Raw genomic sequence first — 13,677 nt, 5'->3', positions numbered from 1 at the left:
TGAGAGTGCTGCCTGGAACGTCCCGGAGACAGCACTCCCCGAAGCAGCAAGCGGGCATTTTGGAAACATTCGCTCTCATCGCAAGAGAGTCCACTGTGATCTCCAAAGGGTCCAGTGTCATCAAAAGCAATCGATGAATTGAGAAGGCTCCGACTCAGGCGGCCAGCCTGCACCTCCCAAGAGGTCTCAGAACAAACCTCTGTGACAGGACTGAGTTCTCCGGAGAACTGATAGAAGGTCCCCTTTTATGGCAGAGGTCACCAGTAAGAGACTTAAGAACACACAGGTGGGGACATTTTGTTATTCATGTTTACCGAAACCAAAGGAAATAAATACTGTGTACGTGTACTTCTATTTATAAACACCACTAAGGTTTAATTGGATAAAGGGTGACACCTAGTGGACAAGCTTTGGTAACCTCTATGTTATGTCCCCCTAAATCCGATTAATTTAGTTTCTAAAATTATTCCACAATGTAACCAAACTGTCATAAGGCCAACACCTTTGAAAATTTCACCCCAATCCTGTAACATATATAAGAAGAACAGCGAAAGGAGACTGACAGACTTAAAATAGTTTAGAAGCATCTGTGAGTGAAGAAACTGATAAGGAAACTAAACGGAGACAAATCTTTGTCCCAGGTTTCTTTAACATGGTATGAAAATTATCCGTCAGATGGACAGCGGAAAATTTGAATTTTGCTAGGAATCCATGAGCAGGACTTTTTGGACTGGACGCAGGTGAAAAACAGTGGCTGCTACCTCTGGAAACCCTGCTGAGTGGCCCAGCCTCGGGCAGTTGGCCCCTTAACCTCGTGGGGTCCAGAAATCCACTCTTGCCCAAACCTGAGAGGTTCTGCAACTCACATGCCCCAGCTCATACCGAGCAGGGCCTTCTGGATGCCACCTTGGGCTTCTGTCCTCAGACACTTGCACCATTTTTTTTCTCAAATGTTTACCCTAAAATTAGGGAACATTACCTAACACCCAGTCGGACTATAGAACAGAGCCATTGAACTAAGGACTGCCCCAGGAAATTCAAGATACACTAACTTCATGTATACATATTTGCCCTTTTTGATTTTCATAAAGAATTTATTCTGCTTCTTAAATGTCCTCTAGGATAATATTTTGCTTCCCCCATCCCCCGGAGTAACCCTTTGCTGCTATGCGGGAGGAGGATTTTACCAGCCCCTCAGGAAAGCCGCTGTGGCTCTCTGGTGCTGCCAGCTTGCTCTCAGTTTCTCATCCCTGCCTGGCGCAGCTGCAGCTTCTTGGTTTCTCACCCCACCTCACCCACACGCCTCTCAATTGCCTTCTCACAGGACTCCTGCGGCCCCAAGCACGGTTTCCATCCCAGAGTGCTGCCACCCAGGGCCTCTCTCCCAGCTGCCTCACAATGAATCCTCTGAAGCTCGCCGAGTAAACATCAATTCGGGGTGAAACAGCTCCCACCCGAGCGCTTCCTCTGCCCCAGAAATACGCACCTTATGACTCCCATGCCTGGGTGGCACCGAGCTTCTTCTTTGCTCTAGCAGCCCTGTTGAGCCTAACTCACTCCTGTTTGTTTAATCGGTTAAATCAGAGTAAAATGTGCCCGGGGGGGGGGGGTATAGTGTGCTCACTTGTGTGTATTTTAATTTACACACACACACCCTCCCAATGCTGAGACCCAGAGGCACAGTTTAAAAATTGAAAGTTTTCAAAGCGGGCTTCCCTGGTGGCGCAGTGGTTAAGAATCTGCCTGCCAATGCAGGGGACACGGGTTCGTGCCCCGGTCCGGGAAGATCCCTCATGCCGTGGAGCAACTAAGCCCGTGAGCCACTACTGCTGAGCCCGTGTGCCACAACTACTGAAGCCCGCGCGCCTAGAGCCTGAGCTCCGCAACAAGAGAAGCCACCGTAATGAGAAGCCCGCGCACCGCAATGAAGAGTAGCCCCTGCTCGCCGCAACTAGAGAAAGCCCGCGCGCAGCAACAAAGACACAATGCAGCCACAAATAAAGAAAGAAAGAAAATAAAGAAAAAGGTTTCAAAGCCATGCTGACGACAGTCAACAACAGTTAATCGACTTCACAGCCAGCAAATACTTAAAATAGGTTTAATTACCAAGAACTACTCATCTTTCAGGCCCAAGGAGGTATCGCTCCCTTCTTCAAGTTTCCCAAACCTGGCTGCACCAGAATCACCAGGAAACCTTCATGAAAAGACAAAGCCCAGGGCCCCATCTCAGATCTCCTAGACTGAAATGTCTAGGCAGGACTGGAATGACTATTTCCACAAGCTCTCTGCCAGCTCCACATATTTTCAGTCCAATGTTTGGAAGCCCTGCTTTGAATCACAGCTCGAACCTCACCTCATTTCAGAAAGGTCTAACAAAGCAACTTCTGCCAGTGTATCCTAAAGTCGTGTATATCATCTTGATTTTTGCCATATCCATGTACCACCTGTACTGCAATCTACCTAAGGTATGTGTATCAATTGGCTTGCATTTTTGCATAAATAGATTTCATTTTTAAAAAACTTAATACCACTGCTATGAAATCACAGCTTTGATGGACGTTAGTATATTTTTCCTAATACACAGTACAAAAAATGTATACCATTAAAAGCTGTCTTAAAATGTTGCTCCCTGTAGGAATCAGCTAAGTTTGTGTACCAATGGGTACACCTACAGTGCTTGAGAAAACACTGACGGAGAGAAATAATCTCTGTTCTACCTTTCCTTCTGAAGGTGGCCCTAAGGGAAACTGAAGAGAAGAATTTCATATTGAGGAGCTCAATTCTTGGGATTTAACTAGGAATCTGTCAGTAGGACTTTCCAGATTGGATACAAGTGAAAAACAGTGGCCACTACCTCTGGAAACCCTGTATAGTGGTCTGGTCTCAGGCAATTGGCTCAATCCTACAAAAATTGCAGACACCATCCTTCACCCATCCCTTGCATCTTTTAATCAATAATCAATTGAATCACTGGGGGTGGGTCTGGGGTATCCAGCAGTTCTAATATGAAACCAGGGATAAAAACCGTCATGCCATTTCTCTTTCAAGAACATTTCTCCCCAGTTAGAAACCCCCACTACCTTCTACCTCCTCCATGGAACCCCTTTGTATTCACTGATACAGATAGAAGGTGAAAAAAAAAATTCCGCTTATTAAAACATTCTTACAAGTACAGGTCGGAGTCAAAAAGCTCATGCCTTGGGCTTCCCTGGTGGCGCAGCGGTTGAGAGTCCGCCTGCCGATGCAGGGGACGCGGGTTCGTGCCCCGGTCCGGGAAGAGCCCACGTGCCGCGGAGCGGCTGGGCCCGTGAGCCATGGCCGCTGGGCCTGCGCGTCCGGAGCCTGTGCTCCGCCACGGGAGAGGCCACAACAGTGAGAGGCCCGCGTACCGCAAAAAAAAAAAGCTCATGCCTTGACTCCAGGATTCCAGGGAACGCCAACCTCCAGGCTTTGTCATAAACTCATTCTACACCAACACGCCCTCTACATCCCCTACAGAAGGCCCTGGTTTCTGCTTTCATTTTTTTCCTCCTTCTTATTCTCTGTTTTTCCCTTTTATTGGTCAAAAATAAATGACGTACTTTTTTCTTATTTTGAAAGCAAATGTTCAATGTAAGAAAAATTAGAGGCAGACCGCTCGGAGTCGGTGCCGCTGTCCCGTGACTTTCCCTGCTGTCTGCCCTGCTCGGCCCCGTGAGGCCACTGGACCTCAGCAAGTGGCCGGGACCCTTGCGCCTGCAGGAGGTAGACGACCAGCCGCAGCACCCGCTGCCAATCCAGTACGGCGGGGCGGAGGTTGACGACATGGGCAAAGTGCTGACACCCACCCAGGTTAAGAACCGGCCCCCAAGCATCGCACGGGAATGGCCTTGATCCAGATAAATTCTACACGTTGGTCTTGACCTACCCAGATGCTCCCAGCCGGAAGGGCACCATTTCCTGGTGGTCAAGGTGAAGGGCAACAACATCAGCAGTGGCTCGGCCCTCTCTGATTACGTGGGCTCTGGGTCCCCCAAGGGCACAGGCCTTCACCACCACGTCTGGCTGGCTTGGGGCAGGACAGGCCGCTGAAGTGTGACGATCCCATTCTCAGCAACCGATCTGGAGCCCACCATGGCAATTTCACGGTGGCGTCTTTCTGTAAAAGGTACAAGCCCTGGGCTCCGGTGGCTGGCACAGGTTACCAGGCTGAGTGGGATGTCTTTGTGCCCAAACTCCCCGAGCAGCTGTCTGGGAAGCAGAGGAGAGTTAGAAGATGGAAACCATCCCAGAGTTTCCCAAGCAGTGTTTCAGTTTAGCGATGCATGTAGATTTCTCCCCTGCCTCGTTCCCAAGACCTGAGCGGTCAGATTTAGGTTTGGGGTGACTTTTCCTTCTGCCTGTGTCCTCTGTAATTCTAGGGGGGTTATGTTTTGATCAAATTTGAACTCCATTTGGGGGGATAATTTGGGTCTATGATAGGGTCACCAACATATTAATATAAGAATAGTAACTCAGATTTTAAAGAAGAAAAAACTTCTGGTAAAAAGGCCAGGTCTACAGTATTAGAGCAGAGCAGAGCATCAGAGAATCTTTAAGGGAGGTTGAAAAAAAAAAAAAAAAAAAAAAAAAGATTGATTACCTCTGCCTTTGTGAGCCCGAGCCCAGAATTGTGTGTGATGTCATCTTCTGGCTTGTGTTTTCATGGCTCTGTCTCTCACCAAGACAACCAGAGGCTGGCATGTCGCTAACCCCCAGTGCGGCACACCTCAAGCTGGTTACTGGGTGTCAGTGTCCCGCTCTGACTCCCTCGAAGAGCAATAATGGAAAAAGCAATAGGGAGAGCGTCACTTTGCTCTTCAAGCCTGGCCGTCTAGATGAGCTGCAGGGCTGAGTAAGAGGCTAGCAGAAATCCGAAAGCCTGTGCCTGTTAAACTGATTACACTTCTGTGGTGTGAGAAAAGCCCGTCTGGAGTTGCTGAATGTTGTGTTAATTCTGCTATTTGCTTATAATCGAATAAAAATAAAGACAATGTGTAGAAGGGAAAAAAAGAAAAATTAGGAAGTTAAAATAAGTAATATACGTAAACATTTTTAATTATCCACAATTCAACCATGGCAGGACATCCACTTTTAATATTTAATATACATATTCTTAACCCTTTCTAGAATGTGTGCCCGCATACTGCTCACAGCTTGATGTGTACTGAACTGCCGAGCTCACTGCTGTAAAAGAATGAGTGGTGAGGGAATTCCCTAGTGGTACAGTGGTTAGGACTCTGTGTTCTCACTGCTGAGGGCCAGGGTTCAATCCCTGGTCAGGGAACTAAGATTCCCCATGCTGTGTGGCCAAAAAAAAAAAGACAAAAAAGAAAAGGAATGAGAAAAAGAAAATGAATGAGTAGTAATTTTTCCTTCTTCATTCCCAAAGCCCACTCTGTGTTTGGAGCCTGAGCTTCCCAGGCTCAACAGACTATTGCATTTTAGTTGCAGAGCTAGAAATAGAAGCTAGGAGGTGCTAGAAGGCTACCATCTCACCCATCCAGAATGAGGCTGGTGCTGAGACTGGAGGCCTGAACCAGGATAGAAGGTTCACTAGGGAGGAGGCCAGTGGCAGTGGGTTCCACTAATGGGGAGGACCCACGCCCCAGTCCCAGAGAGCCCTTGAGTAGTGACCTGGCTTCTGGGACAGAGGGACTGAACCCAAAATCTTTGGCCTTATCCTGCAACCTAAGATCCTTGTACCCAGCCTGGCACAGAGGAAATGCAGCTGCCCTCTTAGAAAAGATAATGAGCACCTCGGGGGCTCCCACGTTGACCTGAACAGTTGGAGCCCCGCTGTTTGCTACACACCATGTAAAACTCAACGAAGATGGGATTTCCAGCCAGTTCTGGTTGGTGGGAGGGGGCCAATTTTATCTCATTTAGAATTATAAAAGCCCATTGACTGAAAGCACCAGAAAATAGAACCTCTCAGTAAGAGGGAGTCTGGAGAAGTTTCTTAGAGGATTTGGGCTTTTGATGATTACAGTAGTCCCCCCTTATCTGTGGGGATACAATCCAAGACACCCAGTAGATGCCTGAAACCACAGATAGTAACAAACCCTATATATACTATGTTTTTTCTTATACTTACATACCTATGATAAAGTTTAATTTATAACTTAGGCACAATAAGAGAATGTCTGAATTGCCAGCATCAATAACTACTCTTGAACTTTGGGGCCATTATTAAGTAAAATAAGGGTTACTTGAACATAAGCACGGCTACTGAGTGACTGCTGGGTGGGACACATTGAACAAAGGGATGGTCCACACTCCCTCTAGGACAGAGCTGGGTGGCAAGATATTTCATCGTGTTACTCAGAAAGGTGTGCAATTTAAAACTTCACAAATTGTTTATTTCTGGAATTACCCACTTAACATTTTTGGACCGAGACTGACCTCAGTTAACTGAAACCACAGAAAGCAAAACCACAAATAAGGGGTACTTAAGTACTACTGTACTTAATAGTACTACTGTTCTTAAGTACTACTGTACTTTCAAGGAGAAATCAAGGAAGCAGAGATCAAATCTGGATTGGATTCTGTCAAGAGGAAGGGGCAATGAGGTGATGAATATCGTACAAAAATTAATTCTTGCAAGGGGAAAAACGAAAGTGGGAGAGAGTCGTCATTAGTTTAAAAAGAAAGAAAGTAGCAGTCTCTCGTGTTGGAAGGTATTTAGTCATTTCTGTTGTTGTAGAGTGGCTTTGTCTTTATCTTCCAAACATGAATGATAGTGGCCTTGTCTGAGTGTTGTTTATATTCTGTGAATATCATTAATGTTCACTTGGGAACTTCAAGTGAAGTTCCAATGGTCCAGCTGCCATTGGTGCCATTTTTTATTTTCATAAAGGAATGTATCATCTCAGACCAAACTAATATTTGTCATATATGTAGACATACATATGTTTTTTTACAAACATAGGATTATACTATACATACTGTTTGATAATTTACATTACCTAATGACATATCAACAACAGTTTTCCATGACAGTATTCATCTATATCACTTTAAGTGGATGAATGGGGTTCCATTATGCAGATGAGCCATACATATTTAACTAATTCCCTATTGCTCCGCATTTAGAATGTTTTTCTTTATGCACGCATGTGCGTGTTTGTGTGTGTGTGTGTGTGTGTGTGCGTACAAATGTATTAGTTTTCTAGGTCTGCCATAACAAAAAAACAACAGAAATTTATTTTCTCACAGTTCTGAAGGCCAGAAGTGCAAAACCAAGGTGTCCACAGGGTTGGTTTCATTTTGAGGCCTTTATCCTTGGCTTATAGATGGCCATCTTCCTCTTTGTGTGTATATCTCTGTCCTAATCTCCTCTCCTTATAAGCCCTAGTCATATTGGATTAGGGCCTATCCATATGACCTCATTTTATTTTAATTTTCTCTTTAAAGGCTCTATCTCCAAATACATTGAGTTACTGGGAATTAAGACTTCAACAGATGCATTTGGTCGGGGTGGAGGGGTCGGGTGGGGATGAAAGACAGTTCTATCCATAACAGTGTGTGTGTATGTGTGTGTGTGTGTGTGTGTGTGTGTTTATAATCAGTACTGAAATGAACATCCCTGTATCTAAGATTTTGTATACATTCATAGTTATTTCCTTAGCATAAGTTTCCAGGGATGGGACTGCTAAAGTGAGATCACAGTTCTAAGGCCCTTGATAGTATTATCAACTTGCCCTTTAAAAGTTGTTGCAATGTACACTCTCACAAAGCAGTATAGGAGAGTGATTTCAGCACCATTTCTTTCTTTTCTTTTTTTTTTTGTAACCCTGAATCTATATGTCTACACACAAGACACATACATAAATATATGCCTGTATCCATTGTTTTACAACTTCTTTACTACTTAAAAAAATTTTGGATCAGCATAACACACGATCCCAGAATTCCTTTCCCCGGCATGTAACGCAGGACAAAAGGTAAGAATTCAAGGAGGCTGGCAAAATCCGCCAGTATCTCAGCCCCATTTCTTTCAGTGAACTTTGTAATTTTGCAATTATCTGAATCAGGCTCCCTAATTTCAGACTATACTACAAAGCTACAGTAATCAAGACAATATGGTACTGGCACAAAAACAGAAATATAGATCAATGGAACAGGATTAAAAGCCCAGAAATAAACACAGGCACCTATGGTCAATTAATCTATGACAAAGGAGGCAAGGATATACAATGGAGAAAAGACAGTCTCTTCAATACGTGGTGCTGGAAAAACTGGACAGCTACCTGTAAAAAATGAAACTAGAACATTCTTTAATACCATACACAAAAATAAACTCAAAATGGATTAAAGACCTAAATGTAAGACTGGATACTGTAGAACTCTTAGAGGAAAATATAGGCAGAACACTCTGACAAAAATTGCAGCAATATCTTTTTCAATCTGTCTCCCAGAGCAATCGAAATAAAAACGAAAATAAACAAATGGAATGTAATTAAACTCAAAAGCTTTTCCACAACAAAGGAGACCACAAACAAAATGAAAAGACAACCCACGGAATGGGAGAAAATATTCGCAAACGATGCAACCAACAAGGGATTAGTCTCCAAAATTTACAGACAGCTCATGTGGCTCAAAAAACAAACAGGTGGGGGCTTCCCTGGTGGTGCAGTGGTTAGGAATCCACCTGCTGCTGCAAGGGACACAGGTTCGAGCCCTGATCTGGGAAGATCTCACATGCCATGGAGCAACTAAGCCCATGCGCCACAACTACTGAGCCCGCACGCCAGAACTACTGAAGACCATATGCCTAGAGCCTGTGCTCTGCAACAAGAGAAGCCGCTGCGATGAGAAGCCCGCGCACCACAACGTAGAGTAGCACCCACTGGCCGCAACCAGAGAAAGCCCATGTGCAGCAACAAAGACCAAAAGCAGCCAAAAATAAATTTTAAATAAATTAAAAAAAAAAAAAAAACAGATGGCCAAGAGGCACATGAAAAGATGCTCAACATCGCTAATTATTAGAGAAATGTAACTCAAAACTACAATGAAGATATCACCTCACACCAGAATGGCCATCATCAAAAAATCTATAAACAATAAATGCTGGAGAGGGTGTGGAGAAAAGGAAACCCTCCTACACTGTTAGTGGGAATGATACAGCCGCTATGGAGAGCAGTATGGAGTTACCTTAAAAAACTAAAAATAGAGCTACCATATGATCCTGCAATCCCATTCCTGGGCATATATCCAGAGAAAAATATAGTTCGAAAGTACACATGCACCCCGATGTTCATCGCAGCACTGTTTACAAATAGCCAAGACATGGAAGCCACCTAAATGTCTATCAACAGATGAATGGATAAAGAAGATATGGTACATATATACAATGGAATATTACTCAGCCACCAAAAAAATGAAATGATTCCATTTGCAGCAACATGGATAGACCTAGAGATTATCATACTAAGTGAAGTAAGTCAGACAGAGAAAAACAAATATCATGTGATATCACTCATATGTAGAATCTAAGTTAAAAAATGATACAGATTAACTTATTTACAACATAGAAACAGACTCACAGACTTAGAGAATGAATTTATGGTTACCAGGTGGGAAGGGTGTGGGGAGGGATAGATTGGGAGTTTAGGATTGACATATACACACTTCTATATTTAAAATAGATAACCAACAATAACCTACTGTTAAAAAAAATTAATTAAAAAAAAAAGTTGCTACATCCTGTACCAGCTACTGTGCCCAGCTGAGAAGGCAAAGGTAAAAGTCGGCCTCTCTCTCAAGGAACTTAAAGAAATCTAAGCTATGTGGGCAACTGACTACCCAAGTTCGAGGACATGAACTAATGTACAAAAGGAGGAAAATATAACGAATATGATAATGTGCTTTTTTAGATTTTTAGTAATATAGTTCTGTGAAATAATTGTATTAGTACATTAAATTACATTGATTACCTTTAAAAAAATTTGTTACAATGTACACTCTCACAAAGCAGTATAGGAGGGTGATTTTAGCCCCTTTTCATCCAGTGTGCTTTGTAATTTTGCAATTACCTGTTTTATTAGTTTCACATTTCTCAGATTTATCTACCTCCACGTGAATTCAGATGGTCCAAACATGTTAGTGAGACAAACACTATCCATTTAATTGCTTCAGGAGGTAGAATTTTTTAATCACTAGTTAAGTAAACAAATCAAAGGGAATGTCCTACTGATAATAAATCAGGACCATCATTTCCATACACAAAAGATGGCATATTAAAGTTAATTTTTTTACTGACATAAATAGTTCCTTGATTTTTATCTCAAGCATTAAAAAATCTATTTTGTACTCTATGACATCATAATAAACATTTGTTGATTTCCTTTTAAACACCATCTCATTCATTGTGAAATCTTTTGGTTGCAAGTGACAGAAAACTCAACTCTAATGGCTTAAGCAAAAAATTAATAATAATTTTAAAAAGCAATGTATTGGCTCATGTAACTGAAAACCCTGGAAGACAGTACAGTCACAAGTGAGGTTTCATTCTGCAACTAAATGCTGCCACCAGGACCCAACTCTGACTGGCTGCCTTTGGCCTGAGCTTTCTATGGTGGCTTCTGGCAGCTTCAGGCTTTGTCATAAATGCAGGAAGATCAGAAGGAAGTCATCATGGATATTTGGCAGTAAAGCAACAAATACCACCATTCCGACTCATAGAATTCCAGAGCTTGTAGGAAATTAGAAATCATCTAGTCTCATTATTCTCAAAAGGTTTTGTTTTTGCAGAGGGAGGTCATGTTTTGTTTTGCTGGACCAAACAAGATCTTTTGTTTTCTTCAAACAGCACCTTAGGACGACGTCGAATATTTAAATTAGAATAAAACTGAGCTGCTCAGGTTGAAACAGAAAGGGACCCCCTACTTCCAACCACTTTGCCTCCCATCTCCCCTTCCTCATCCTCCCTGAGGCACTTCTAAGAAGCACACTACTGATAACAGTAAAGACAGGAAAAAAGAGCACATCCACAGCTGAGTCTAGGACACGCAGTTCATGAGTGACAGGGCCAGGGCAACACAGGTGCCTGCCCCTGTCTCCTCCATCTTACAGCTCCCCTCACCTCTATTTCCGTCTCACTGCCATTTTGAGTATTGTGTTTAAATTCTATCCTTGATTTAGTACCTCTGCTTCTACCAAACGATGGTAAACAGAATTAAAAGGCTAACTGTCCACCATCAGTGTGTACACACAGCCTTGTGTCTCCAGCTGTGGTGGATCACTGAGACCAGCTCAGGACAGAGCAGGTTCAAAGCTACATGGAGCCTCTGAGTTCCTCTAAGTCCAATTGAGGTTTTTATTTCAAATCAGCACGACGGTGCCTAAATCAGTGTTTATCAGGAATAATCAGTCTAAGGACTTGTAGGTACTCCTCCAAAATCCTCTTAGGAATTTTTGTGTTTAGAAGATATTTTTGGACAAGGCACAGTATGAGTGATAAAGTGAACCAAGGCTGGGGTCCTAGAGATAGTTGTCCTGTGAGAGAGAAAGGTGATCAGTTCCACTTGAAGGGACAGAAATGGTTTTTTTAGTGCACAGTTGAGAGTTAAAAATCAATATTGAAAAAGAATTTTTTTAAAAATGACGAAATTTATGCAAATGCCAAATGAATCCTAAGTAGTCGAAAATAAAATAATTTAAATAAAATAATAAACAACATCATCTATGTCTGGTAAGAAGACGTGTACCCCCAAAATACCACCACCCATCTTTTATCTGAATTTCTAGCCAGGAGAGCTCACCAGTCTATTCTCTCTTTCTCCACACTAACCAGCAATCTCTTTCTCCCAGTTTTATTTAAAGCTTTTCGTATGTAGAAGGCTCAGAACATAGGGGAAAAAAACACTCTGGAAAATGCATTAATAAATTTTCCAAATATTAATAGAACAAGATAGAAGGTTAAGGGTCACTGGGACACTGGGTTACAGTCAGAGCCACATAGGTACAAGACCATGGGTTAGAGCCAATGGGTAAATGTCACAGGAGTCCGGGGAGGGTGGAGACAAGCCTCTCCCTTGTGAAGGACGACATTTGGAAGGACTCATTAAATATAACTCTCCCTTTATATGGAGGAAAATCATTTCTATCAAAACTATGATTTCTAGCAAAACCCACACGTAACCTTTTTCATTGTACAGTGGTATTCTGCAATTAAAAGCAATAATTAGCTAGAGACGAAGAGTCTCTCCAAATGTTCAAGGTATAAAAGAAAAAAATTTTCCCTCGGACATAGAAGAAAGAATTATGATAACACTGAAATATGTATTAATGTATCCCTTTCAGATCTAAAATCACTTTGTGGGACTAGTAACATAGAAATATGTTAAATCCATCATGACTTGCTCATAGAACTTGAGTTCTAGTGCACAGCAGAGACATGACTGTCAGGAGGAATAATTTGGGTCAGGGAGGCATTCATTTTTTTCACCTTTGGGTTTGAATAACCAAAAAAAATTCATCCCCCGACCGCCCACTTCATTGTTCACACCTCAGTATCTGTCTCCCAGTGTTGTAATTTTCCGTTTCCTCATTCCCTCTTTCCCACCACCCTCCACGCTCAGAAAAGACAAAGACTGTAGCTTTTTCATTTAAGATTCTGAGAGGCCTACGAGAATGCTTGGCCGTCAAGCATTTAAAAAACTGAGTAGACAATAAATATCACAGAAATGGAGGCAGAAAAGTGATCAAATGAACTGTATCAACACTCCTTCCAAGCTTTGAATTGCTGCCATTTTTACCTTTTTTCTGGATTAGTAAAAGTTTAAGTGTAAATCCCAAAGAAAGGCGGCATCAGTAGATTCAGAGACCATGGCCAAGTAAGGATTAGGACTGCTCCAGAAGGTTCTAGAAACATTGGGTGAAATTAATTTATCCCAACAACAATACTTTTTGCTTTTCTCCTTTGCCAATCTATTTAATGAAGACGATAACGAAGCCTTCGCACTGTCAGGGAGATTGCAGCCAAAGACAAATAGGGCGTACCAGCAGAGGGCGCTCTTACCACAGATGTTTACAGTTGACACCGCCTTTTTTGAACGCTTGCCCACAGCGAGGGCAACAGAGAAAGCCCAACATTCTTTCCTAAGGAGCTCATCAGAATTCTCTCAGCCAAGCAAGAAGGAAAAGGAAAAACACCAAGGGTAAAAAAATCAGTAGAGAAGAATGCCAAAGGTGACGACCCTGCTCCTGGATCATCGCACTCTGGAGACAGAGCTTTATATGGCTCTCAAGAGACTATGTGCCTCCTCGTCACTGAAGCTTAAACCACAAAAAAAAAAAATGCCTTTTTTCCATTGTATGCTCTTGCCTCCTTTGTCCTAATTAGGTGCCCATAGATGTTTGGGGTTATCTTGGGGCTTTCTATCCTGTTCCATTGATCTATATTTCTGTTTTTGTGCCAGTACCAAACTGTCTTGATGACTGTAGCTTTGTAGTATAGTCTGAAGTGAGAGAGCCTGATTCCTCCAGCTCCGTTTTTCTTTCTCAAGATTGCTTTGGCTATTCTGGATCTTTTGTGTTTCTATGAGGACACGGAGGGGAGGGGGAAGCTGAGGCCAAGTGAGAGTAGCATCAACATATATACATATTTGCTGAATGTAAAATAGATAGCTAGTGGGAAGCAGCCGCATAGCACAG

At 42.7% G+C, this 13,677-nt stretch overlaps 1 pseudogene; it reads left to right on the top strand.

Annotated features, from left to right (window-relative positions):
- The first annotated feature begins 1,167 nt into the window (after nt 1–1,167).
- Nucleotides 1,168–4,298, top strand: LOC131757608 (phosphatidylethanolamine-binding protein 1 pseudogene; annotated as a pseudogene).
- Nucleotides 4,299–13,677: the final 9,379 nt, after the last annotated feature.

The sequence above is a fragment of the Kogia breviceps genome, chromosome 5 (assembly GCF_026419965.1).
Source record: "Kogia breviceps isolate mKogBre1 chromosome 5, mKogBre1 haplotype 1, whole genome shotgun sequence".
NCBI classification, from domain to species: Eukaryota; Metazoa; Chordata; class Mammalia; order Artiodactyla; family Physeteridae; genus Kogia; species Kogia breviceps.
This window is presented reverse-complemented; position numbering and strand designations above follow the sequence as displayed.